Source organism: Buteo buteo, chromosome 1 (genome assembly GCF_964188355.1).
Source record: "Buteo buteo chromosome 1, bButBut1.hap1.1, whole genome shotgun sequence".
NCBI lineage: Eukaryota > Metazoa > Chordata > Aves > Accipitriformes > Accipitridae > Buteo > Buteo buteo.
In genome coordinates this window covers 80,004,156-80,031,978 of record NC_134171.1, presented here as the reverse complement: position 1 = coordinate 80,031,978, position 27,823 = coordinate 80,004,156, and the positions used below count along the sequence as shown (strand labels likewise).

The window sequence follows — 27,823 nt, the reverse complement described above, 5'->3', positions numbered from 1 at the left end:
GATAGAGAATATTGTAATAGGCTCACATGGTTTGTTTGCAACTTTTACAATTAGTAATACAAAACGCTTGCTAGACAATGAGGAAGTAATATTGCAAAGAAACCCTGTTCCCTGGCCATGCAGGCAAAGTTCCTTTTGTGATACCATAACCTTGATTTGTTTTCTTTATCATTGCTTGTGTGCTTTCCAGCTCTCTGTTATCAGGCTTTAACGATGGCTGTGCAGTCACTGATGTGACTTACGGGGTTTCTGCTGCAAGTACAGATTAACGGATAAAGCCTGGTATAGAAAGCAAGCAAGACTATGATTAATTTCCTGAATTAATGCTGCTTTGCTTTATGCACAACAAGTACCAGCTGACTTAAATGACTACTTCCAAATTCTCCAGACAGGGAAGAGTCCCCTCACGATGCAGATCTAGGATGGCCAGTTCCATACAAGCCCATTTGCAGTCCTGGCTTAAAGTGCTCCGGCTCAACCCTGGGCAGGGTGCTAATAGATGAATTAGTGCTGGCTGTGAAGATATCTAACAGTTGTCTGTAATTTAGATGAACTATAAAGCTGATCTCTCTCCAGTTCTAAGGTTAGCAAGTCTGTGGGGATGCAGTCAGGTTAGCTGACCTGGTTGGGGGGTGCTGGTTGTTTTGCTTCTGAGCTACTGCTGCTAGTCCTACATGGCAGAGATGTGACCTCTGGCAATAGCAGGGATTGTGGAAGGGCCTAATCCCAGGTAAGAAGTTAAGGCTGATCTAGTATGAACTGGTAAAATAGTGAAAGTTTAGGTAGATTTCATTCCCTTCTCTCTAGCAACTTTCAAGAAGCTTAATATCTAATCCTGCTTTTCTAGGCACAGAGTTCCTTTCAGCTCAATTAAGCCAGTCAATAGTAGAAATGTGGGAATGAGTTCTTCATATGGCAACCTGTGTATGGTGAACAAATGTGCATTGTTTTTATTTTAATAATGAATTTTCAAGGTATCTATGCAAAATTACTTTGTTCTGACTGTAGTGTTTAGTACTCAATTTCATTGCTGTCTATAGGAATGTGCATTGTTATGTGTTTAATAGTCACTTAAGACTCACTTCAAGGTTTTATTACAGCATGCTTTTTATTTTTAATAGCACACAGCTTATTTCTGGAGAGGTTCTGTTCCTCTCCTTGTGTTTAACTGATTTTTTTTTTTTTTTTAAAGTGAAATTTTAAAGGTGTTGGTAGTATCTCTGAATATTTATGTTGGAAGGGATTTCAGGAAGTCATTTAGTCCTATTCCTCTGCTCCAAGCAGGGCTAATGTCGACATTAGAGCAGGATGCTTGTGGCTGTTTGCAGTTGTGTTCTCGGTGCCTGAGACTCCAGGTTTCGCAGCCTCTTTGGTGCCTCTCAGCAGGAGCCACAGTGAAATGTGCTCAGTACAGCCACTCAGTTCAGCTCCCAGGCAGCCGCAGAAAAAGCTTGCTAGAGATCCTAGTGCTGTGACCGGTGATTGTGGATCTGCCAGTCTGTTTCTGAAAACCTTTTTCAGCTTGCTTGGCTTTCCTGTATTGAACTAGTGCTTTAAGGCAGAGGAAAGTAAATGTTCAATATGGCTCCATAGGGAGAAAGAACAGTGTGGGATATAATTTACTAAAGGTCAGGAGAGGGAGATAAGGGAAGGTATTTTGTTGGCTAAATCCAATCATGAACTTGCTTTCTTTTCACTTGATCTGGTTTCTTCTGCTCCTACTTCATCATTGCCCTTTCTGTCAGTAATATAGTGTCTCCTTCCCTGAATAGTTTGACATACATTAGTCCCTCTGCCCTGGGTTGGGGGAAATCCTGTTTTTAAAGAACACCAAAGTATATACAACTTGTATTTTCTTCTCTCGTGTTGTTTTACTTCAGAACTACCCATTGACTTTCCAGGCTCAGAGAAAATGTGGGTTATCCTGCCCAGTGGGTTTCTCTGGTTCTGCCCAGCTGTAGAGGTATGCAATTAGGGGAGAATGCAGATAAATGAGATCATATGAGAAGGCTAGGAGAAAAGTTCCCTTCACTGAGCAAAGTCTCATGATTAACTGTGACCCTGAGAATCTCTCCTATGTTGTGGTTAGAAGGAAACAATGAAATACTCCAAGTCATAGGAAAAGGTGATATAAGGAGAACAGCCACTGTGGTGCAGCTACAAACCTGCATGGGGGAGAACTAGCCTGGATAATTTAGAAGGCATTTTTACCCTCAGGCTAGATTCTAATTTTGGTTATGCTGGGGTAAATTAGGCATAACTTTACTGACATCAAAGGCTCTGGTCAAGATGATCTAGCTTCATGCACTTGAAACTGAGGTCAAACCCACTAACTTTTCTAGGCAAGTTCTGCCCAAAATGAATGGGTGGAGCAAGGTCAAGCCCATGATTTTATTCTTTCTAGTTGGCACTTGCACAACTCAGTATTCACAGCTGGCTTTGTCTTTTAAAAGGCTGTTTTTTGACATCTGAACTGGCAGTTGTCTGGCCATAACTATTCAATTGCCCTCTTCTGGTGGGATGGGTTAGGGGTAGGCAAGCTTGCAAAATAAAGATGCAAAGGGGTATGAAGTGATTTTTAGGATACTGTAAGAAAGCTATATTGGATTCTAGGGGTCGAGGTTCAGGCTATTGTAAAAATGGAGCTTGTTTTTAGCCTGTACCAGTTTTCTTCTTGCACTTTAATTTTAAATTAGTGAGCCATGTGCAGAGCAGAGATGAAAGTCTCAAAGTAAATGCCTGCGAACTTATTTTGAATAATCTCTAGCATATTTCATTATGATAAAACATAGGTATCGGGCAACTGCTGAGATACAGATCCAACTTCAGGTGGTTGTGCTTAGCTACATGTCGTTCTTCAGCTGGAAGCTTATACATGCCGCAAGGATGCCTTTTCTGAAATTAACATTCACTGTTTTAACTTCCAGTATTTCTGTTCATAATTGTATCACATCTTGTAGCCAGAAGAGAATAATTAAGTGTCTTCCCTCAAGGCAAAACCAGCGTCAGTGCAAGTAGCAACTTTCTATCTGTGCACTTTAATTGTTCTGTACATTTTTCTTGGGTCTCTCAAAGTCTGCCTGACTGCTGTAAGGAATTGTGCTGAAACTTTCAGGGGTTTCCTCATGGGAGTAATGCCCTCCGACATGTCTTATTTATGAGTGATTTCATATTGCTTTAGAATCAGGGAATTGCTTTAGTAACATGTTCCATAAGATATTTCTAATAGAAATCTAGCTGCTGGCTTTGCTGTTTTTGTCATAGCTTTTTTGACTTTAGGAAAAAGAATAGTTATTTTCAGCCATGTTCATGAACCAATGAAAGTTAAAGTTGCTGGTGTGTGTGTTTACTGCATTCACATGCAATGTTACGGTAAGGGACTGCTCTGAAAATAGTGAGTAAATTTGAAAAAATACCCTCTTGAAACTATTTACACCCCATGACTAAAGGTCGAATGTATTAAATATTCTTAGCCACTAGGTGGCAATGAGATGTGGCATTGTAGCTGGAGACATGTGAGGACCATCTGCAGCAATATTGGGAACTGGATGTAAGAAGCCATGTACCTAAGTGACCAGCACCATGCCTTGGGGTTTCTGACAGATCTCAGTTTACTGACAGTGACTGCAGTTTCATTTAAGACCCAGTCGGTACGAATCACTTTTCATTCCCTTGGCTGTCTTTTTGTCATTTGCCACTTAGCAATGTCATCTGTAGTATGTTTTAACATTCTCTGTATCCTTTGGCAGGCAACCATGTTCTGTTATTTCAGCTGTGAGCCTGACAATCTATTGAAATGATGATGGCTTATTTTTAAGAAAATGCCAGTTATCTTGTGCAGTTATGCTGAGCTTGAAATATGCTCAAGTCGGTGTATAACTGCTTCCAGAAACAAGAAATAAGAACATGTGGGGTACTCTGCTTACCTAGCAAAGAGCTGGTGATAATTTAAGAATTAGTTTGGAAAGAAATATTTTCTCCTGGCCTACACTGTGTTTGTAACTTTTACAAAGAAAAGGGGTAAAAATACTCTACCAGGACTTTTTCCTATTGAGGCAAGAAGGTAACCCTCAAGAACAGCAGCACTGCTCAGCAGCAATTGTCCTAAGTTGCAGTAAGGTGGGTATTAGGAAATCTTGATTTTAATGGATGGTCTGGGAACCATTTATTTGTTTGTAGTAAGGCATTGCTCTATAGGTATCACAACTAAACTGAACTTCCGCATGTGAACCTCATGAAGCTCAACAAGGCCACGTGCAAGGTCCTGCATGTGGGTTGGGGCGACCCCAAGCACAAATACAGGCTGGGTGAGGAATGAATTGAGAGCAGCCCTAAGGAGAAGGACTTGGGGGTGTTGGTTGACAAGGAGCTCAACATGACCCAGCAATGTGCGCTGGCAGCCCAGAAAGCTGACCATATCCTGGGCTGCATCAAAAGAAGCATGACCAGCAGCAGGTTGAGGGAGGTGATTCTGCCCCTCTACTTGGCTCTTGTGAGACCCCACCTGGAGTACTGCGTTCAGCTCTGGGGCTCCCAACATAAGAAGGACATGGACCTGTTGGAGCGAGTCCAGAGGAGGGCTGTGAAGATGATCAGAGAGCTGGAGCACCTCTCCCATGAAGACAGGCTGAGAGAGTTGGGATTGTTCAGCCTGGAGAAGAGAAGGCTTTGGGGAGACCTTATAGCAGCTTTCCAGTATCTAAATGGGGTTTACAGGAAAGATGGAGAGGGACTTTTTAGATGGAGAGGGCATGTAGTGATAGCACAAGGGGCAATGGCTTTAAACTGAAAAAGGGTAGATTTAGATTTGTTCTAAGGAAGAAGTTCTTCACTGTGAGGTTGGTGAGGCACTGGGACAGGTTGCCCAGAGAGGTTGTGGATGCCCCATCCCTGGAAGTGTTCAAGGGCAGGTTGGATGGGGCTTTGAGCAACCGGGTCTGGTGGAAGGTGTCCCTGCCTGTGGCAGGGGGGTTTGAACTAGATCATCTTTAAGGTGCCATCAACCCAAATAATTCTATTCTATGAAGCAGTTTCATTAGTAGTAGATTAATACTTCAACAGCAATAAGGGCTTCATAGGCAGTTAAGTAATATCTAAGAAGAAACTGCTTCTGAAGCAGCCCCAGGTTGTGTTCTTCATTCACTGCTTTCAGTTCCTAATGGGGCAATCTGAATCAACAGAATTGACAAACATGATTTGCATGAGGTGTTTTGGTAGTATGTGCTGCAAATGCTTGTTACAAAAATTATACTAAAAAGGAAGTTGCTGTAGCAAAGTCAAACGCCACAGACCTAAAGCAACAGTGTTGTAGATGCTCATGCAAATTTAATTTCTTCCATGTCCATTATGGTATCAGTCTTAGTTGCATGATGAGTCCTATAGTTTTCTCCCATCATCACTTATTTGTGCAGGCAACAAAAGTGTATTCAGCTAAGGCTCTGACTGAAACACCTTGAGATAATGATACTTTAATGAGCATAATCTCTTGTTTGCTCATGTTCAGTTCCAATCATCATTTTTTATGCACATACAATAAAAAATACTTTCTTTGGTAAAGTGATGTGATCTTAACAGGTAAAGATGAGAAAACCCCATACAAAGTTCAAAAAGGGCAGGGAGTTAGAAGCCAGAAGAAAGACATGGTAACAGTGAAAAGATTGAATTTCATATAATAAGAAGCAGTCTCAGCATGCACGTTGCCTAGCCAAGGTAAACCACACAATAAGTTACTGTATAAACAGAAAGTCATAAAGTAGATGATCCTTTAATCTTGAGGTGGCATCAGTGTGGTTCTGTTGTAGTCACCTTTATTATGGACAGGAGAACCTAATGTGGTCCCAGTTCCTGAAGAGGTATGGTAATTTCTAACTGTTGGAAAATAAAGACAATTCTACAGTTTCACATGCATGCTTAAAATTCAGCTGTCAGATGTATTTCTATTTAGCTATGATTTGGAAGGTGTTTAAGGAGAGTAGTGGTTTAACAGAGCACCTGGATCTCATTGAAGAGCTGGTTTTTGTTTTTGTGTTTCTTAATTTTTTCCTACACTTTCCAGCTGGGCTGTTAGAGGCACAAAGATAAGACATTGCTCAAAGTCACAAAGCAAATTTGTATCACAGCTTAAATTTGAAAGTTTTCTTTTGCTTAAACATTAACTGTAAGAGCTGCCAATACTACTTGATAGTATTTTTGCTTGTCACTTGAAGTTTAACATGTAAAATATAACATTCCTCATTTTGGAAACAATGTTTTAAAAGATGTTATAGAAGGTTTTATTTTTTCAGCTTTGTTTTGGTCCACTGATGCTGCTTTGTAGAAATAATTATCTCTTTTCTTATTCAAGAGCACATTGGGGGGGGTATGTGATCTGATAAGACTCCTGGTTGTATGCAGCACTGCTTATGCGTGACCAGCATGTCAGCACATGCTGGTGCCCCACTTCATTACAGATGCCCTTGTGCTGGAAATAAAAAAATAAAAAAACAAACCTGGAGCTACACTGTAAAATGTGCTGTATGTTAAAGCTAACCAATACTTGATTCTTAATATGGATAGAGAAATAGTGGAACATGCCAGCTATTGACTGTATCATATTGTTTATCCTAGTTATGAGTTGTCCTGCTGGCTGTTCATCCTCTTGGTATCCTTCTTCCAATTATTTCTGACAAACTTTTGCTTTCAAAACAAAGCAAAGAGCTGCAGTCGCATCCATGTTCTGATTGTTGCCTGCTATATTCCTCCCTCACAGGACCATTTACATTTTTAACAAGTTTGTTGTCCTCCCACTCTCTTAAACTGTGCCAAAATGCAGAATGTAATTGAGAAATAATGTGTTAGTGCTCTCATAAGGAAATAAGGAAATCCAAAAGGAAATTCCACTCATATGCCTCTTCGATTCTGTTAAGGCAAACTATATTTTTGGTTGTCTACTTGAAGAGGAAAACCCAACCCTAGCCATTTAGTTGGATGTGTGTAAACTTGGCTGTGCTGGCTGTTTACCACTTTGGTAAGTTGATGCTATTTCTGACATCTGTAGATCATATTCTTTGGACTACTGGGTAGCCCAGCCAAATCATTTCAATGGGTGTGAAGTGGAAGGACAAGAAAATTATCCTAGGGCTTAATCTGAATGCAATATAGAGTTTTACAAGAGATATGAAGAGGGGTCCTGAGGCAGTAAATAGAAATACATTAAGCAGCAGCCATTTGAGTCTCGGATGTATAGATTTATATTCATGCTCACTGATCTAATTACTACTAGTGAACTGGAAAGATCCATATTGGCTCAACTCTTTAAGGCGCTGCTGATCACAGCTATATAAGCCAGTAAGTGAAAAAAACAGAAAGAGCTTGGCAAACTTCAAATGCTGTTTGGTCCAGCTTCTTTTTTTTGTTCATGATACATGCAGAAAAAGACATGGGTGATTCCAGTTTACTTTTTATCACATAAATGAGATCAGACCATCTCTCTGACTTTTGTGGAAGAAGTTATTTCCTAATGCAAATTACAGCAGACACATGGATGTTTCATCAGATGACCCATTCTTCTAGCTGGGATCATTGGAGTACTTTCTGCTCCCTTTCCTCCTGCCTTACCTTTGAATTGCTCCTGTGCTCAAGCGGTGTGGAGGTAGAACCACAAACCTGCAGGAGCACAAAGGAGCCTTATGAGGGCCATGGATTTTATTCACCGAGTTGGTGACAAACCCTGAAAGATAGATAGTACCTTATTGTAGAAGTGGTACATAACCTGTGGTTCTCCTACGCGTGGCTGCAAGTGTGATGGTTCCTCCTCGAATACCTGCATTTATTCAGAGGTGTATATATTACCGCAGCTCTGAAAGCATCACAATATAATCCCTTTTGCCTGTATATCTTTGCTCTGTTAGCTAAAATTCTCATGCCGTAACCAAACAGTCACGTGTTTCTCACTCGCCTGGCAATACTTAAAGCATTGTCAGGATTTGAAACTCTGAGTCATTGGACAACAATCAGTAAATGCAGAAGTTCTTGCTTTGGAGAGCTCCTTGAACACTGTTGGGATGGATGTCAGCAATTCTACCTGTATCAGCCAAAAAGCATACAGAGATAATACGAAGATAAGAGCGTGCTAACTAGTGTTGAAAAATGGTAGGCTCAGCAAATGAGACCATGCAGAGCATAGTGCTTTATAGAGTGGTGGAATTTGTTGCTTTATTCTAATTTCCTGTGTTTTGAAGGTTTTTGAAGCTGTGATGGCACTGGAGACAGTAGTGATGGGGAGCTAGAGAGAAACATAGTTTGTGTGTGGTCTCCAATATCAGAAAATTTTGAAACCTGAATTGTTTTCTTCTGGGAAAACTTTTAGTGCCAATTATGTTCCAACAGAATTTCTGAGGCAGCCTGCTAGTCCAATTTCTCTCTTTTCAAGCTTATAAAATAGCAAACTGATAGTGTGCATCTGTCCTTTTGACCCTGCAGAGCATGATAAGGCAATTGAAAAGTCATTGGGCTGCCCCTGGAAGCTGGGTTGTGGATTCTAGCCAGAAGCACAGAAGCTGTAATTGGTGTGGAAGATTTTTCTTCTCTTAATCATGACCTCCTATTTGATCTTTTTCCAGTCTTCCCAAAGAACAAGTCATTAGCCACTCCTTTGGAAGAAGAAAGGCTTGAGGCAGCATAGCTTGAGATTTGTTTGACCTTTCATCTCTGCTTTCCTTTGAAACCAGGATTATGTCTGCTGTATGCAATTTGGATTACATAGGGATTCCAAACATCTGAGAGAGTGAGGCAAATGATAATTTTAGGGTCAGATTTTCAAAGGAGCCTGGCTCTAGTGACTGAGACAAGGAATGAGACTTTTGGGGAACCCCCATATATTGCCTGGCTTGTCTTTTCAGGAAGTTTGATAAGTGTTATCAGAATAGTTGCTGAAGCTACTTGCATGAAAGTCTGAGGGGCTTGAATGGGAGGTGAAACTTTGAATGAAAATTCTAGCTGCTAAGGACATGTCTTACCCTGTGTTGCAAGTTGACGGCCTGGTCACATCAGCAAAATATTTGAGTAAAAATTCAGTATGTGAAAGGAAAGGTTTAAATGGTCAAAAAAAAAAAAATCAAGAAATGGGTTATAGTTATCTGCTTTGACTGTCCAGCAGAAAGACCACACTGCTTTCCCCAGGCCCCAAAAGGTTTTGTAAGACTGTCCTTTGAAAGAAGCTGACCCAATATATCTAGAAACAAAAAAATTCCTGAAGGAGTTGCCTTTGCTAGAAGAGCAGCTGCAGAGATGTTCCTCTTAAATGACATGAAACCATACTAGAGAAATCCAATAAAATAGAAACCCTATTAACCACACTCTATAATGGTAAACATTTTGAATATTCAACCCATTTGTAACCTATAATTAATGTAGCTAATCCATATTTTATATAAGCATGTTGCATCAATGACTATGTATTTGTTTTATGGTGGAAATAAACTCAACTGTTGTGCTTCTTGTTGAAGACTTAGGGCTATTTATGGTATGCTCACAATTCCCTTTGTCTTCAGTAACATCTCCTGTAGGATTGAAAACCTGCCAATCAAATCACTAGATACTATTACGGAAAATATGCCAAAACCTATGCTATATGGTTCTGCATGCAGTTGTTTCAAAATATCCTAGAGACCAGATGCACATCGGGAACAAAATGCTGCAACTTAAGGCCAATAATACTAATTTGATAGGTGTGTATAATGTCATCCAGTATGGAAACAAAAGTCAGGACAGCTGATGTAATCAACAGAAAATACTGAATTTGGTTAATATCTTTTAGTGATTGCTTGTTTTACTGATGGTGGGATCTGTTGATAATATCCAAATGTAAATATTGTTTGTACAATGTAACCCTAGGTTACTGTGACTTCTCCCCCTCGCCTCCCCTGTCAGGGGAATTTGGATTTGTTCTTGAGTAACTGAGACAGAAGTACCAAAGTACAGTAAATCCAACATAATACTTTCTTACCCCAAAATACACATTCCAAAACACTGGAAGAACACAGCATTTTTTCTTAATTATTTACTCAAGAAAACAGATGAAAAATAATAGCTTTTCATGTGGTAAGGAGAACATAGTTCAGCAAGCTCGTGAGTGATTAAATGAATATACTGTGCGTACATCTTAATATGCAATATACATGTAGTTCCATCTTGCTTCTATATTAGTGCATGGAGTCAGGGGAGAATAGATCTCTAAAGGCAAAGCAGGAGTTACTCTGGTAGCCCAGAAACCAAGAGGAAGATAGCCTGAAAAGTACCTTTACTTGGATTTTTCGTTCTACTTTGCATACAAGGTTGCTGTATGTTGGAATCTCATATGCATACATGTAATATTTGTCTTTTAAGCACAGTTAATGTTCTGAGAAAGAGATTTAATATGCAGTTGAAGGCTTAAAGAGCTACTTGCAACTTAGGGATCCAGCTCCACGGTTGTATAGTCTATCCTGGAGCCAGAATAACTTTTTTCCTATGTGTAGGTAAGGAGAGCGAGGCTTAAGCAGAGCTGGTTGTTAGGGGGATGTAGCAGCTCTCGGCGTAGAGCAGGCAAGTGACACTGCCTGTTTGTTTCTCCTGGAGCTGCCAGACTGTGCCGATGTAATTTGCTCTGAATATGCTGCTCTTCTCTACTTTCTAATCAATTTGAAGTGATCACTAGCAATGCCGGGCATCTGTGTAACTGTTAGGGTGCATAACTTTTATTGAATTATCTGTTTTCAGCTTGCATTATCAGGTTACTTTTCTTTTGGAGGCATGTATAAGAGAACATGCCTCTGCCTAGGGAATTTAAGGCTGTTGTATAAAGCCTATGGCTAGTGCCAATTATAAGTGCAAAGAATAGCCTTTTTTGTTTGGGTTTTCCTTTGATGTGTATCTAGAGGAAGCATGCAAACCACTTTTCTGGTTTATCTGACCTCTCTGTGGTAAGTTCCAGTCAGATTTAGTTTTCAGTTAACTATAAAAAGTGTAGGATTTTAGAAGCTGCAATTCCAAATGATTCCCAGCCCAAACCCCAAACAGCTGCACTTTGTGCTGGGAAATGCCTTGGAAGCTGAAGGAGGGATCCTTCTCTCCAGGCCATGTAGATGTTTTACAGCTGTGAATATGGCCTTGAGGTTAAAGTAACTTCCTTGGAGAGTCCATCTGTAGATGGGCTGGCCAAGCAGTTTTGTGGTTATGAAGTATGCCCTTGGTCTGTTCTTCTGAATGCCTGCTGTGGGGGAAAGAATGTGGTGATCGGAGATCTGCACATCTTCACCTTCTGAGACCCTTCTTTTAGCACTCTGTCACCTCTCCTTGCATACACTTACTGCATTTTGGAGCCATACTAACACGTACGAACAAGTTTGACGCTCACCCCAAAGTGAGCGTGCCTGTGTCTGGGAAGCAGCGTGAGCCTTGCCTGGGTGTGAGGTACTGAGTGGTCTTATTGGCTGTGTGGGGAAGCAGAGGAGTCCTGGGCTGGAAACTGTGCTGACGCAAGTGCCTTGTTTCTGGTAATTCAACTAGTGTTTGTTTTATGTACCCTCAACTTTCTCAAGCAACTCTGAAAGCCCCAACTCCAATGTCTGCTTTACAATTATCTGACAACTAATTTAATAAAAACTCTGCAATTAACAGGCTGAGTTCATGCAGCTCATGTTTTTCAGGGCCTCATCTGAAGGCTTCGCAATTACTAATGGGCAGAACTTTGCAGACACTGCACCAATACACTAAGCTCTGCTCTAATGTTCTTTAAAAAAAGAATTACCCTTACCACGTTTCTGCTTTGCTATTTCTAGACTATGCAAATTCAGGAAGCTGCCTCTTGCACATGACTATAAATTGCTGGTTGGGGTAAGGTATCTAACAGGCAGCTAAAATATAATAAAATATTAAATGCATTTTCATATTGTATGCATTCTGTTTACATATTCACCAGAGACTCTGAATTTGCTTCAGAACAATAAACATGAAGGGGACAAGTTCTTTTCTTAGTAACAAGAGCAGATACAGCAGAAGCTATTTGGCCTCTAGCTCTTCCCTTGAGGAACTTTGTCTGAAAAAGATACGAAGAAAAATATCAATAAAATATCAAGATTTGACCTATTGCTGATTATGTGAGAAATGCACAGAGAAACTTGGGGCAGGAATTTAATAAGAGGGAGAAGGAAAGCAGGGTGCAAAGTATATCCTTAAAAATTAGAATTTTCAAATTTGTAAGTAAGAACAGCAGGTTTTATTAGTGGCTTATAAACATCACTGAAACCTGGAAGTGACAATTAACAGCAGCCCACGGCTTGTTAAGTCCATGATAGAAGGTTATAATTCATATGCCATCTGGATATGGAAATTCTGTTGAAAGCAGCTCTTCAAATGAGCTCATAACTTGGTGCTGAATACTCTTCTGCAGGATTGTGTTTCAAAGAACAGCAATAGAAATGGTGGGCAACAAGTTTCGGAGTAAGAAACGATAAATTCTGTGAGGGGAGGAGGGTGACTGTTTTTGTCTTTAACTTATCAATATTATTCTCAATTCAAGAGTTTCAGTTAGATCCAGAAGTCTATGTGCTCCATGGAAGTAAAGGAACCGTATTTGGCTAAGAAGGGATAGGAAAGGTAGATAGTGAATGAAGAACTGCTAAAATGTTTTTATGGCAGAAACCCAAACCAATCAAACAGATGCTAGGTATTGAATAAGGAGAGACAAATGAAGTTTGGAGACATAACTGCAGAAGTTGTTCTCCTGGGGAAAAAAAAAAAAATCCTCATCTTTGTCTTTTTGTGGACTTTTGTGGTTTTTCAGTGGTCCAAAGAGAATGGAGAACCTTGGAAGCCAAACAGGATGGTGTTTCAGTAAAGGCATGCTACAATAAATGTGTAAATGAGCTGACCAGTGTAACAAGTATTAACTTAAGTATATGTTATTGCATGACTTGCTTTAGACTTGTGGCCTAAACCATAGGGAATGTGTGCTTTGAGATGGTGTGCAGTTCTTGTTTCTTCCTGAGACTGGTGATCTGGTTAGACTGTGCCACGTACCCCCCCAAAAAAAGTCCTGCCGCAGACTTTCCTACAAAGCTTATTCTGAATACCTGGCAAGGAATTGAAAATGGGAGAAAAATATAAAAATAAAATATGAAAGATAGTTTAGTCAATTCTATCAGCTGATCTGACACAGAAGATGGGGAAACTTGTTTTATTTGGGCTAGCAAAATAGAAGATGGGTAATATGTCATACATCTTACATAAAAGAGGGTAAATGCTAGTGAGAAGAGATTATTTAAGCTAATTGATAACACTGACACAACAAATTCATAGTGACTTAAAGCCATTTTACATGGCGAAGTAGAAGGAGCTCTTAATTTTTAGTGCAGGGAAAGCTTGGAGCAGGTTTTTAACATTTGACTCAAGGATGGCAAAAAAGCAAGCTACTTCTGTGGTGGAGTTTGAGCTCCCTGAGAGATTAGATGATATGGTGCCTGTCATAGCAGAGATCAGGTTTAATGATTCAAGAACTCGCCTCTCATCTATGTTTTCAGTTTCCAAAAAAGGTTTGGGGGAGTGTATTCTGCTCCAGTCTGTGCATCATCAGAAATAGTAATTAAATTTACAGTAATTACCACTGTATAACTGCCTAAATCAAAGGGGTGTGTAGGGGGGGTCTGCCTTTAAAGTCCCCATGCTCTAGAACCCAGTGCAGTTCCTAGACAGTGGGATTAGTGATAAATTGAACAGAGATCTTAAAATAGCCTTCTAGAAATTTAGCCCCAGGAATTGTGTCTGAAGTTAATCGGTTTTATTTAGCGTTTAACATGAAGAAAATGTGTATACAAGTGGCAGCAGTAATTAAAATTTCAAGAGTGATTACAAGTAAAACTGAAATCACATATGATAAGCTCAGTTTGTTAAACACAGCATGTCTCTTAAAGAAATAGTATGATACATGACATGGACCTGAAGCAATCTGATATGGATGCTAATTAATTATTTTTAGCAGTTATGTTCTTTAATTAAAATCAGACTTTTCTGATAGCTGTGGCTGTCTCCATGCACATTCCTTTAAAGTGTTTGACCTTGAATAATATTTGCTCCACTAAATGACCACAACTACAGTCAGCGCACAACGTATTTTGGAGTTGTGAAAGGTGAGCTCATAAAGAGTACACACACCCAACCAGCCTGATCCATGGGCAGTGATGACTGTAAGCCCAGACAACTGATTTTGTTTTCGTGTGCGCTGAAGGTACTCTCTGCTTGCATTTACATTCAGAGATGCTTTTGGCAGAATCAAAATCCCTGTCATCAGTTTTCCTACTCTGACTAGTCATCTTTATAGTGGTGCTTTGCAAAGATGTGCTGTCAGCTGAAATTCATACCATTAGTCCTATCATTGATTCAGCTAGTCATTCCAAAGTCTGGGCATTGTCTCCTATTGGTTTCTTCCTTACGTATTCTTTTCTTTGAAGTATTGCTGATCTAGCACTGTATTAAAATAATTCTGTGTACATAGAGTATATTTTATAGTGATGTGTGTATTTGCTTATTTTGCTAAAGACCTTCAGGAATAATCTTTAATTTTTAAAAATGCTGTACTTATTAAAATTGTACTTGCCACTGAAAACACTGGGACTTTCCTAACAGACCATTCAGTTCTGAAATGAAGGTACTATAGGGTCATTCCCTTAGCATGGGAAGGATGCAAGAGAAACCTTAATCATTTCAGTTTAAGCCCAGGTCAAAATGAGACTCACTACTACACCTGATCTATACTGTTGTTGTTTATAGAACCAAAAACTATTAAAATCAGAGCTATGAGGACCTCAAAATCAATTAAACCATTCCTGAAGATTTAATCATGGCATTTATTTGGGAAGTCTAATAATCATTAGACGTATGAGGATCAACTGTGAGAATGGCAACTTCAGCCATGCCCAAAACTGAACCTTACAGAAAAATTCTTTACAAATTTAAAGCCATGAAGCAAATGGATTTCTTTGGCGTTGGGAAGGCATAGTTCTGTTTGGGATTCTATTTTTTTCAAAAGGGTCATCTCGGGAACAATTGACAAGAAAATGACAAAGTGTATTAAAAATACTATTTTGTTTTTAGTATTTTATTCTGCTTTATTTTGTATTATATCCTGTTTTATACGGTACATGATAAAGCACAGTCTGCTCAAAGAAATTAAGTTGCAGAAATTATGGTCTTAAGTGGCAAACTGAGAATGTCTGATAAATTGAAAATAGCTAACTTGGAAAAGTGATAGCTGGTATTTTCTCCTGAATGAAAAAGAGCCTGTCTCTTTCTACATGCGTTCTTGCTATCTGCTGATCTTGGCATTTAAGAATGTTGCAGAATAGGACAGGACTGAATTAAGAGAACTTGGATGAGTAAACTCTCTTGTGGCTCTTTAGGAAGTTATCTGCAAAAGAACTTCAGTTGCAAGGAATCTCTTCTACTTAGAAGGCAAAAAGGGAAAACTAAACGCCCTTATTGCACACAGCGTGCTATCTGATTTCCCCACCACCCCAATATGTAGCCAGGTTTCTCTGAGGAGAAAGCTTAAATGGTAATTGTTTGGGGTTTTTTTCCATAGTGGTGCAAGAATTTTTTGAACAGATGCTGACTGATTCCATTCTGTGCAATTGGACTGGTGGCTGAGTATTTGTTCAGGCTGCCAAGTTATGAAATGTTTGATGTACAAGCTGAGTGTGAATAAAGGTTTTATTACTTTGAACAAGACATCTCTGCTGAAAATTCCCTTGCTTACATTTGCGTGGATATTGATGACCTGTTAGTTAAATGTGGATAGAAAAATGTCAGACGGACTAAAACAGATCAAATAACATTTCTTCTTAGTTTTGCCCTTCAAATGTTTTATGGTTAATATCACTGGGCTTCCCTCCCCTTCTCTTAATGTGTGTTTATTGGCTGTTACGTGGTCACCTTTTTAAATACAGGAGAAACCCACAAATCATCTGGCTGCTTTTATTGTAATTTATGTGAACAGAGTTGTTGACTCTGCTTTCATAGGTGAAGGAATAGTTTCTAAACAGGCTGTGTGCAGAACTCCTTTTTTCATTTTTATTTGTGTTTAAAATGGTATCTTTGAAAAATAGCAAGCTTTCCAGGGTCTAATATCTTTCAGATATGCTAGGAGAAGCTGGAATAAATCCTCTTTAGGTCTGTCTCAAGTATTAAAATAATAATGTTTTATATTAAATGATTTTATTTTCAATAAGATCTAGTTACTAGTATTTAATCATGATATGAAGTAATTACATAGCATTTCTGAAATAATAGCTAATGCTAGAAATTAAATAGTAAATTCAAAGATTACTTTCTTTCAAAAGGGACACTTCAGTCATGCTATTGGGGTGCTGCAGTACGAGTCTGATCTGGATGAATGTCCTTACATCTCTAGAAAAATTTCAGAAAAAAATGCTTCTAGAGGAAAGTGGCGCTAGATGATAGTAAAACTATAAATGATGCCCAGATTTACTTAAATTCATGGAACTAATATCTCATCTAGCTGCCACACCATAGTCAAATAGAATTTAAAGAACTCCAGTAACCTCTATGCATAGAAGCAGTTTTGCCGTTACCTAAAGCCTATATACCCTTTTGTCCTCCTCATGTGTGAGGAGAAAACTAATAACATGAGAACCAATCTGATTGTTTGTTTATCTAAAAGGCTTCAAAGAAGTCGTACCCAAGCCTTGCTGGCTCCTAGGCGGTAATGCCGAACAAGTAGTGTTACAAACAGCATCGTATTTTTTTGTTCTTGTCAGCTAAGGTTTCCAAATGCTGTAAAATTCTTCTGTGTTTCTGATCCTTCTCATAATATTGTTGTATGATACTATAATTGTACAAGGGTTGTGTCAGCACCCTATGAGCCAACATCTGGAAACTATTAAAATTCTTCACAGAGCATAGGATGGCACAGGAGAAACTGATGCATCTGGGAAGATCAAAACCTTTCTGTTGTGCCCTGCTAGGTTAAGTGATTGCCAGGTTAAGGCTGGGAATGTCTCGGGATCCTTCAGACAGACTTCTAGTATATATATATATAGTGTGATGCAGGGCTGCGTGTGTAGTATGACCAGGTACCTGAATGCTCCATGTGAAAAGGATACAGAACATTGCTCTTCTGGTTTTGTTTTGTTACACTCACTCAGTGGCAGTCCAGTCTGTAAAATGTGACACCTACTTCTGTGTGGATAAATTTCACATCTGAAACCAAATATTTTGAATCTAACTGCATGTCTTGCATTTGATTTGTACATGTGCACAATGGCTCGGTGGCATATGGCATGAATCGTAGGTAGGACATCGTGTCACGTGTGACATGAACTGTACAGTAGTATTTTGTCCATGCTGATCTAGTTTGTCTATTCAAACTTAAGGAGTTCACTTAGCAGGGCAACCTAATTTTTCATCTTTCCTTTCTTCTCTGGTACTGGTAGTTTATTCATTATCCAGTTCAAAACCAAGTATTTTAAACACACATCTTGTGAGATTATTTATGTAAGGCCATTTCTGTCTGGTTATTATAGATTTTCTACAGAAATTAGGAAAGCTCATTTTAAAATTCAAGATAAAGAGTAGCTTTTCATTACTACTTTTTCTGGACTCTTACTTTGTCTTATTAATACCATAACTGGCAACCTTCATCAAGCTCCCTTGATTCTCATGATTCTGTTAAGAGGCTGAAAGTACATATTCCAAGAATGGGAAGACAGAATTTTTAGCTGTTAGAGAAACTGGTTTTAGGCAGATGTTCTGTTTAATTTGGTACTAGTAAAATGATTCATAAGCTTCAAAAGTGGTTCCTGAAATTTTACTTGCACCATCCCTATGAAAATACAACAGGTGAACTAAAAAAGGACAGAAACAGTAGATAATAAATAATATTAGGTGGCTTTCTGAGAGTCTCAGATAATCGTTACTCTGCCTGGAGTCTCTGAGTAAGGAGAAAGATTGTACCTAAAGCAGTGGCATGTTCAGTGTTATGTACGTGCAGATATGTGTGTGTGTATATATATATATACACATCCCTATATGTATCTAATAGGCTTAATGGATCAAGTCTTGCAGAGAGCTGCATGTAGGCAGAACCTTATACTTGTGATGCTGAAGTCAGAACTCGGGCTGGATGAAACCAATTCCAGGGCCCAAATAAGTAGCTTTACGAACTAGGCTTTACATGTCTTACGATGCCATAGCTGCACAAAAATAAAATCTTCTTGGAAATGAGAGAAGTTTATTAAAAATGCTTCTTATTTTTAGTCTGAAATGCTTGCAGGTGTATATATCATCCCTGCTTGTAAAGGGGAGATGAAATTACGCCAGAACTTTGAATATATCTGAAGTCTTTAATTCTCTTTTGCTTGTTTGAGTTATCCAAGCCTCAGGTACAGAAATGAATGTCATACTAGACTATGGCAGAAATCTTGTGATTTACTACTTAAGACAGTCTCCTTAACTGTGTAGAATGGATGTAACTCTGATGGTGCCATTTAACTTTTCACTGAAATGCTAGCATGTGTCCTCTGCTTAAAACCACTTTTGGGCTGTGCTCATACATTTATTCAGCTTCCAAATCTGTCCCCTGGACTAAAAGCCTTTGCTCTGGTTTGTCTATCTTTGCTCCAGTGAAGGGTGAGGTTAACAGCAATTTGTTAGTGTTGGCATGCAACAGGGCTCCTTGGGCTTTCTTTCACCTTTCCTTTCAAGGAGAAAATGCTGAGGCTTTTGGTTATAGGGCCATAATCTAAACATAAGCATGTAGTTTTAAGTTAAAAGATGAAATAATTCAATGGCTATGAGACAGGATTGGATTGTAAAGAAAAGAGGTAATGAAATAGTAAAAATTCAGGGGAAAGGTAGGATGCAAGCGAAGCTTGGGGAGATTGAAGTGACCCACTAGCAGACCAGATGGACATAAAACTAAATGAGAACTGACTGGGCTGCAGTAAGTATGAGAGAAGTCTGAAATTGGGAAGGCAAATCCCAAATCACCCCAGACAGAGCCAGACTGTTGCTGACCCTTAGTAGTGCTTCCTACCAAAGAAAAAATATATTTCTGAGAAATTCAAGAACAGTGTCACTTTTATAATGGTCACTAACACTCTTCCATAAAAATGGAACAACAAACATAGAATAAATAAATTTTTATTTAGGTTCTACTTGATCTCAAAGTAGAGACTTGTAAACCATTTCTTTACTGCTGGGTGCCATACGGCCATTTTTAAGTTGTTACATGCAACGATGCCAGTTCTCAAACTGGCCTCTGAAATTGTCTAGATGAGCTGTAGGCTGAATGTCTCCAGGTGAGCAATTGCTGTTTGGCAGTAGCAGCTTGGTTAGAGACTTTTAGTGGAGCTGTTGGCCTGGCAGGGGGAAGAGCTCAGCAGCCTTCCTCCCAGCTCTGCCGTGGGTGCTGGTAACACCCAGCCTTGGCTTAGAGGTAGGGCCATGGCAGAGTGAGGCGTGGATGTGCTGGCTTGGCCTGGTGAGTGAAGCTGGAGGGCACAGTTGTGTTTGGGTGTGAGTAGGCAGTGTGTGGAAGAAGAGGGGACTAGGGAGAGGCTGTGCTGCAGGAGCAACTGAAGAAACTACTGCTTGCAGTGTCTGAGACTGCTGTTCCTGGTATTCATGGCAGTACCTACCACTGCTATGTAAACTAATTCTGGTGAAAAGTTTCTAGGATGCGTAAGCGGGAATTATTTCCTTTGATATTCCCCACTCTTTGTATTTCTCTACACAACTAATGCCAGACATAGCAATGGGAGTGAGAGTGACTTGGTGATGTAGCATGACATCTAGGCAGTAAGTAGCACTGTTCTGTAGGTATGTGCTCTGTCATGTGTGCATCTTGTACCTTGTGCGTGAAGAAAGGGTAAAGACTTAGTGGTGTTCGTGCTGTGTCTGCCCCCGGCTCTAATGGTTCACACAAGCAAACTAAGTTTGGGACTACTCAACACTGGGTTTATTCCTCTGAAATATGACAATAAAAACTGTTTTGTTCTTACCTGACAGAGCTGTCTACCTGCAATATGTATCACCACATCTGTTTAGTGATAAACACTGGGTTTTTTTGTTCTACTAGCCCTGCAAAGCAAGGAAACAAGGAGATAAATTGTATTTTCACTGAATTCCAACCAACTACATCTGCCTGAGGCATTGTAAGTCTACATGCCACTGAAGTCTTATTACTGGTGAAAGCCTATCAACCAGAAGGGATCAAGCTTGATTTTTCAGATTCCAGGCTAGAATCTTGCTGGGCTGAAATCAAGAAATACCTTTCAAGTTGTAATTTAAATGTATGACAAACAGATGAGGCAGCCCTAAAGCACCAAATGTACATACTTACTTTAGAGAATAAGATCACACTTTAAGACACTGAGGTTAATACTGCCATCCAAATTAAGAGGCCAGGTTTCATTAAGCAACTGGGATTTTGGTAATCTGAGGACACAGGCATACTTCATACTATAACGAAAGGCAAGAAATCTTCATGGTCCTTGTCAATCAGGAATAAATTTGTCTCTCCAAATCTGGGGATAAGTTTAACCCTATGCTTTTGAGAGATACACCAGTGAAGCACCTGCCCAAGAAGCTGGTGTGTGCTACCTTGAAGTGCAAGGATATGCAAATAATCCATTTCTAGCTACTTTTAGAGGAGACCAGATCATTACAATATAAATGACTAATTCTACATGGAAAAAGTATGGAAAATAAAAGAATTTTATTCCTGTGTCTTGCAAGTAATTAGCTCAGTTCCTGAGGAGGTAACACAATATATAGTTCACCTCTAAATGCTGATCTACTGTTGCCTTGAGGTACTAAGGGCTATGCAGAACTGCATGTTGTAGATCTAACAGTTGAGGTGAAATTAGGCTTTGACTAATAGAGAAGAAAGCCTAGTAGATACCCAGGTTTCCACGCCACAGGCTGGCTTCACTGGAAAGATAAATGTAACTGATTTGTGCTAGCTTTTCTGCCCAAGAGCTATAGTTTTGCACATTGTTTTGGAAAATGTTTACAGGCTGGAGAAATGGGCCAGCAGGAACCTCATGCAGTTCAACAAGGGGAAGTGCAGAGTCCTACACCTGGGAAAGAACGATCCCAGGTGCCAGGACATGCTGGAAAGCAGAAAGGACCCTGAGGGTCCTGGTGGGCACCAGGTTGAACATGAGGCAGCAGTGTGCCCTTGTGGTAAAGGTGGTGAATGGTATCTTGGGCTGCATTAGGAGGAGTGTTGCCAGCAGGTTGAGGGAGGTGATCCCTTCCTGTCTACTCAGCACTCATAAGGCCTCAGCTGGAGTGCAGGGTCCAGTACTGGGCTCCCCAGTACAAGAGAGATGTGGAGCTATGATGGAAAAGCCCAGTGAAGGAGACTAAGATGATTAAGGGACTGAAACATCTCTTCTACGAGGAAAGGCTGAGAGAGCTGGGACTGTTCAGCCTGGAGAAGGGAAGGCTCGGGGGAGGTCTCATTGATGTGTACAAATACCCGCAGGGAGGGTGCAAGGCGGATGGATGGAGCCAGGCTCTTTTCCTTGGTGCCCAGTGCCAGGACCAGAGGCAATGGGCACAACCTGAAACACAGGAGGTTCCCCCTGAACATCAGGAAACACTTTTTCACTGTGAGGGTGACCAAGCACTGGCAGAGGTTGCCCAGAGAGGTTGTGGAGTCTCCGTCCTTGGAGATGTTGAAAAGCCGTCTGGACGTGGTCCTGGGCAGCCTGCCCTGGGTGACCCTGCCTGAGCGAGGGACTGGACAAGATGACCTCCTGAGGTGCCTTCCAGCCTCAGCCATACTGTGAAGTTACACTGAAATGAAGCTTCTGCATATGCTTAGCTTTTGAGAAACAACTGCTTCTAATGCTTTTCTGCTATGAAATTACTATTAAAAATACATCTGATTATCAAAATCTTTTGCAGGCTAAATAAGAGTTTATTGGCACTGAATATTAGATAGAGTTCAGAGATGTCATATTTTCCTATTGCTGTGCCAAAGCTATTAAAGCTGCACCTGAAACTAACAACTCTAAACAGGCAGTCTTTCTTCGGCTTTACTGTAAGAAAGATAAAGTCCTCTTCTTCAAAGTCTGTTTATGGATTGCTGGTTTTAATAAAAAAAATCTGACTTTGCACAACTGCTGTTCTTTAACATGCACAGTTATAACTTGTTTGTGCTCTGTATTTAAAACAAAGTGCAGAAGACAAAGTAGAAATGGTACTGGTGCTTTTTTCTTTTTCCCCAGAATGCCTGCAGCTATGATTTTCCTCTCAGTAAAGATTTTTGACCTAAAGGAATAAAGAGTAGGCAGATGCTCAGAGAACAAGTGATAAGGATCTAGGAAGGTTTTAAGACCTGCAGCTCATGACAAACTAAAATCCTTTGCAAACAGATTTACAATTAGCTTCTTAGCTATGTTCTGATGAGATTTCTGAGGACTCAAGGAATTCTTGGTGGTTCAGAAAGAGAACTTAACCTTCTCTTAATATGCCTCATGTTCTGTTAGCTATGCAGAGGCAATGGAAAACATTTGTCAAAACAGATGGCAGTGCTAGCCCCCCGCCATTGAATACAAATGGTAAGTTCAAGGTCCAGTTAATGGCGGGTGAGCCAAGAAACATTTGGAGATTTAGTTTAACATTGAATGTACCCCAAAGAATACAGTATTACAATTCCAGGACTTCTTGGCTATAGCCAAACTCTGAATACTGCAAGAACAGTCATTTCATAGTTTACACTTCCAGCCAGAACAAAGAACTGCTGAGGTACATGAAAACTAAGATGTAGCAGTTAACAAGGTTTTCAAGATTTTTGAAAAGACATGTTTGACAGCTGGTTCAGTCCAGCAGAACATTTTTGCCTAGCGCTTCATGACAGTCTACTGTGCCATTCAATTGTTTTTCATATACTAAAATAATATTTATCTTAAAAGCAATTATGTGTATAGAATATACTAAGAGACTAGATGTGAAAATATCTAGGTTTTCTATTAAAAAAAATGCTGGCATGTTACACTAAGCTTCACAGAACAGTTAGGTAAAATGTGGAAACTATGATCTGTGTAGCTGAAGTGTTTGTAATTGCTGGTGGCATGACTACTAAAAGCAAAACAAAGTTGCAGAGATGTTGTCTTACATGCATCCAATGAAATAGTTACAGAGTAATTTGTGCTTATTAAGTTAATGAAAAAAGCAATGATTTAAACAACTCACTGTTACATAAACAGATGTTACTTGCCTGAGTTTAAAATATAAATAAAGAAAAAGCTCCTACAAAGTGTTTGCAATAGTGATATCAGTGCTTTTTATTGATCCTAGTCATTTAATCATGTATTATTCTGTAAAGGTAGTTGGTTTTTTGGTTGGTTTTTTGGTTGGTTGGTTTTTTATGGAACAGATACAATGCTACCCACTGCAATGCAGTAAGTGCAATCTTATACTGCACCATGTCTGTCTCTACCTGTGTACGCTTTGCCTGTATGTTAGGAATTAGGCATCGAAGATGAGATGTGTAGCACTGTTAAAAGCATAAATAACTTCTTAGTCTTACACACAAGTGCCTGTCATCAGGTTCTGAATGTTTCTTCTCAGTTATACCTCACTGCACTCCCTTCTTCCTACTGCACACTGCAGGGAATGTACAGCCTTAACTTAAAATCAAGAGCAAGGGCTGAAAGATAACTAACATGCCTGATAGTTATCAGACTACCCATATCTGCTTTCCTCAGCTTAGCATTAATGACTTCATAAGGATTAGTTAAGGCTACCAGACCTACCCTACTTCTTTATTCTAGAATTTCTTGAACCTACAGGATAGACTTTTAAACTGATGAGTGAAAACCAAGTTACTGTTAACTATATCTTAAGGTAAGCTGTTAAATGCCCAGTGTTACTATTTTATTTATTTAGAGTTGTAAAGAAGTGTTCATGTGCGCTATACCCTGTGTTGTAACTTGTTTGTGAGTATGGAATGATGGTAGGTACTTAACTTCTATACCTGTGGTTTCAGATTGGACCTAGAGACCGTATTTAAAATCCAACTAATCTTGAAGATGTGAAAGTCTTCCTCGTCAAAACCCTTGTGATCTTTACGCAACAAATTTGGTGAATATGTCACCATTACTTCCTACGAAGCAGAATTGAGAGATATGTGAAAAAAGCTGTTAAATCTTCCCTTAAGAATTAGTCACTGAAGATCAGTGCAAGACCAATATGCAGATGTTAACACACATCAGTTGCCAGTAATATTCAACTTGGAAAACATTGTATGTTCCAAATAACTGTGGCAGATCTACAATAAAGTATGTAGAGATGTGGGAGGTAATCATTAATACTAAGGATTTTGAGGATCTTCTTGACAGATAACAGCTTGCTGTTGCAGCTGTCTTGGGAGAATTGCTGTTACTTGGAAGCAGCACACTTCTATGCCTCTTTTCTTCACAGTGTCTGGGATTAATTAAGTCTGCTGTTACCTAAATATCTCTATAGTCAAGAATCTATCTTGAAGGAAATGGCTGCAGAGATCCAAACTGAATGGCAAAGAATTATGGTTGCCAAATTGCCTTACATAGGTATTTTTTTAGCTGAGATTTTCACTGTGTAGTTAGACACTAACAAAAGTCATTCCTGGATTGAAGCATTTGGAAACAGTATAAGGGAATGGAGACGGATGTACAGAACTAGAAAACAACTCCTTTGAGTGTATCCATTATTTAAAACAGAAAAAAAAAATATCTAAGTGAATTGAGTTTTCAGAAGTTTGGCTAATGAACAAGGTACTTGAGGGGTTTTGTGTGAATGTGTTCGGTACTGTACAAACAAAAGAAATGTTATTTTCCATTAATACCTCTATAAACCTAGGTTCTTCTACTTTAATCTTACAGTGACAATAATACAACATTTTATTTCATGATTTGCTAAGGCTATTAATCCTATAAGCATAGATCACTTCGTTAAAACACAATTGAAATGTAGCAACCTGTCTACTTTATCCTCCTAGTCAAATTTGTCCTCATTTGACAGTGTTCCTTTCTAATTTTGACTTACTAAATTCTGTGAGAAAGAACAATGGTGGCCACCTCTTTCTTATTACACAGGATCAACTGATCAGATACTTTATCAGACCTTGAATTATCTCAGTGAATTCAGCTGTATGCAGTAAGCATTACTGTTATTAGGCCATGTTAAAGCAAGCATGCAATTCCTAATTCTTTCATAAACAGCATCAATATACTATGCTTAGCAAGTACCTCTTCCTCCTGTAGAACATGGTTTTGGTTTTGTTTTGAATTTTAAAATGTACCATGTCATTTTAAGTTGGTAAATGGTGTGATTTACTAACTTTCTTGATTGATAGATTGTCTTGGCATCTTGTGAGGACTGCATTCTAGCTTTCTTCCCTTAAAATACAGTCAGTTCTAAGAAAGCAGCATTATTCTTGTGAAAACAGCATTTATATATTTCTCTTGCATGTTTATCCTCAGCATCATCTTACTGGGAACATGTTTAATCTGCCAAAAGATCTTCTGAACTCTGACTGCAAACCATTCTGCAGTCCAAATTTCTCATGCAAATACGTATGAGTTCAGGTAGGTAGAGAACTTCAGGTTCTCTAAGCACGTTATCCACAACCAACTTTATAGTTTTCTGAGCTTTATGACTGCTGCATATTCAAAGCACTGTTGAGTTATTGTACTTGTCATTTAATTTGACTGTATAACTTCTATCTAGGCAGTTTGTTTTCAATCTTACCTCAGTATTCACAACCTCATCTTGCTGAGAAGTCTTACCCAGGCTCCTTATCCTGAAAACTTGGGGATTTTTATTTGATTAATTTCCATGGCTTGCAAGCAATCCAGCTTTTGTTCAGTTGGTGTTCGGTAGGCTGGGGCATGCCTCTGCAGTGCTTGGGTTTTCTTTAATCAACATATGGACTATAATATATTGTTTGTTTTGAATCTGATGTCATGGGAAAAAGTGTTGCTTGAGTCAGTATGGAAACTTGCCCAGATACGTTCAAGTTGTTTCTTCCTTGACTGTAGTATCTGCTTGAAACTTTTCACTTGCCTTCTAATGGCTATTCCTGCTCATCCACAGGCTGTTTCCAGTCCAAATATAGTGCTACTTGACTGAAAAAATCCAAGAAACGGTTCTGTTTCTGGCATGTGTTTAACAATCCCGACCAAATCCCTTCTGAAATGCCATGGTCCAGTTTGTCATAGAAGGTCACAGGCTTGCTAAGGCTGTCCCTCTGGATACTTCAGTGACTTCTGCATCTGCACGGCTAAAAAACTCTGCTGATAACTGGAATGTTTTTCAAACCCTTTTTTCCCCTCCCTCTGAAGTTGCTGTGAGGAAGCAGTGACCTAGGGTACCCTTGTGAAACTCCTATTGACCCGCCATTTGGAATGTGCAGCTAGTTCAGGGCTGTGCCCTACATCGGGGTCCTGTGTTTGGGGTTTTTTTGTACTGAAGGAGCCTTTCAGATATTTGGGAATGACTTTAAAAGCACAGCCAAAGTGATTTTATTTGCTTGGCTGCTTAACTAAAGAATATTAGTCAGGGCAAACTAATGTAACTCCACTGATATTAACAGAGCTGAGTTGCAACAACTGAAGAAAAAGCCCTTAAATTGTAGGGAAATTATTATACAGGCTGAGCTTAAAAGGCTCTAATGCTGTCTTACAGTGTTTAATACCCACCTAATTTCTAATTAGCTTTTTCTTTCTTGTTAACTTTTCTATTACACTTTTTTTCTGTTGATCTCATAGTTTTACTGTAAGAAAACAACACGGTTCTGATCAAGATAAAGCTGTCCTGAGCTGTACCTTCAGATGTATAGTACCTGGTCAGGACAAGAGGCTCAGCAGGCTTCAGAGTTTGCATGTTCCTGTTGAAATATTCAGAAAATCAAGATGTAAAGTTTCTGTTTTATAAAAACCAACTGGGATTTTTCTGTAACTCTTAACCCAGCTGATCAAGGATGGATTTTCCTGGGGACAAAAAAGATACCCTTCTAACTTCAGGGTTGTCTCGGTGCCAGATTTCAAGCTCCCGTTATAAATCATCATGGCTCTTCAGAAAACAGATGAAAAATATGAATGTTGGCAAAACCATCCTTCACTAAGTTTGTTCCAAAAATGGCTGAACTATTTTCTATCAAACTTTAAAAAAAAAAAATCCAGAGTCCAAGAAGAAGAAATTTCAACCTGACTGGTTGAAGTTTGACATATTTGAAAACTAAGGTATGTAATTAAATAATTAGTCAGACTGAACTGTCAGTATCACAGTGTGCTCACCTTTTAAAAGTCACATAAAGACTAAAGGGAAGGGTGAAGATACGTCTATTCTGTTTCTTTCTAACAAAAGATACTTTGGTAGGCAGACAAGGTCCTTGAACAGAACTGGATGCTATAGGACATCGTAAGTGGGTTTCAGTGGTGGAATTGAATATAGCGTGGGTAGCATTTATTTATTAGCTACCTGGATGCTATTGGAAGATGTGAAAAAATGTTTGTAGATCATATATTTTTTAAATATACAGAAAAGAAATTCTGGAAAGTGTAATCAACACTTTTTTAAATTTGTTAATTTTGCTTAACTTTTTCCAGGATGCTTCCCAGCATGTAGCCAATTTGTGTGTGGCTATTAAACTATATATATGAAAAAAAAATTTCCTTTTTCACTTTCACTAAAGGAAAAAAAAAAAAAACCACAAACCCCCCCCCCCCCAAAACCCCACAACCAAAAAAACCCAAACTGTCATCCATTACAGAATAGTGGTCATGTTTTGCAAATG

The 27,823-nt window shown here is 39.2% G+C and overlaps 1 protein-coding gene across 2 annotated transcripts in view; it reads right to left on the bottom strand.

Annotated features, from left to right (window-relative positions):
• PDE5A (phosphodiesterase 5A) overlaps positions 1–26,222 on the bottom strand; it is a 139,907-nt gene extending 113,685 nt beyond the window's left edge. For both annotated transcript variants that reach the window (XM_075037314.1, XM_075037305.1), the window contains exon 1: positions 25,777–26,222. The gene's annotated coding sequence lies outside the window, so the exon portion shown is untranslated. The remainder of the gene's footprint in view (positions 1–25,776) is intronic.
• Between the last annotated feature and the right edge of the window lie 1,601 nt (positions 26,223–27,823).